Genomic DNA, 1,426 nt, shown 5'->3' on the forward strand with positions numbered 1-1,426 from the left:
TGACTCCTCAAAACCATCAGAACTTGGCTCGTCCACCTCTCTAGTCCTTGCCAGGAATGCGCGGGGCCTGAGGGTTTACTGTGAGGGAGCGCCAGGGTGCAGGCGAGGGTGGGAGTGCTCCCTAGAGCACATCCTCAGGCAGTGGGGGGTCTTCAGGCACCACTCCTGAGCTCAGCCTATGCTGCTGCCCCTCTGTACCCAGCCCCCTACACACGTGCACACACATATCCTTCCACGGAAAAGTGTAAATTGTTTGCCGTTTGGCAAATAGCCCATCCGGGTAATATTTTTACAATGTACAAAAACATGTTCACACTTATTGTCTTCTCTGATCCTTGTTACAATTCTGTGAGGTAATAGGGCCAGAAGAGGAGACCAAGGCTCTGAGAAAGCTGTTTTTGATCTTTCAGTGTTTTTTGCCCTGGGTCACTTGGTCCGCGCCTGAAGTGACGGTCGCTCATCCGATACATGCTGAGCTTCTGCTGGGCTCTAGAGCCCGAGGTGCCTCATGTCCTTCCCATCTCACAGCAGCCCTGCGTTTTTGCCGTTTCACACCAAGAACAATGAGGCTCAGGGAGGTTAAGCCACCCACTCAAGCTTACACAGTGACGGGCAAGTGGGTCTCCTATCCCGTTTGACTCCGGAATCCAGTGCCCATGCCTGGGTACCGGCAGAAGTGCCATGACTGCCCTGGTTGGGGAAGGCACCTGGCGGGCACTGAAAGCCAGATACCCGCCGAGAGACAAGCTGTGCTCCTGCTTTATGGAGGCCCTGTAGGAAGTGTTGCTGTGACTCGGGAAAGATGGGAGGCGCCCCGCTTGCCACAGGGCTCTGCGGAACAGGGGCACGTGGCGGAGACAGGTCTCTGGTCCTCGGGGCAAGTTTGAGTTCGGATCTCCACCTGAGGGGTGGTGCAGCGGAAGTGCATGAGGAAGAGGGACCCTCTGGGAAAGAGGGGTCCCAGGGCTGAAGGGATGGGAAGAGAAAGGAAGTGGACTAGGCAGGCCCTCCGGCCACAGGGACTCTTCTAGCTCCTGCTTGTGGCCAGGGATCATCTACAGACATACTCTGGTCTCAGGGCCACAGAGAAGCAGGTGGGGTCCTAAGCAGATGCCTGAGCCAATCAGGGGACCCCGGTACCTGCCAGGGAAGTGGGCCAGGTGTGAGGTGGACCCCATGCCAGGGAGGGTATTAAATGAGCTTCCAGCTTATTTGCATGTCTTAATTAACCATAAAATGAGCCCCAGGGGCAGCATTAAGCTGTCAATTTCTCTCCGCTTCCTTCCACTACTTCCCCTCACACATGGCTCCCCCCCCACTACATTCCTGTATCACTTAGTCCCCACGCATTCCCATTCACCTCTCCCCTCAGCGTCAGTAAAATACAGTCTCCGTCATTTTCCCGGCAGGGGCCCAAAAGGGGACG

This window comes from Balaenoptera musculus, chromosome 1 (assembly GCF_009873245.2).
Source record: "Balaenoptera musculus isolate JJ_BM4_2016_0621 chromosome 1, mBalMus1.pri.v3, whole genome shotgun sequence".
In the NCBI taxonomy this organism is placed as follows: domain Eukaryota; kingdom Metazoa; phylum Chordata; class Mammalia; order Artiodactyla; family Balaenopteridae; genus Balaenoptera; species Balaenoptera musculus.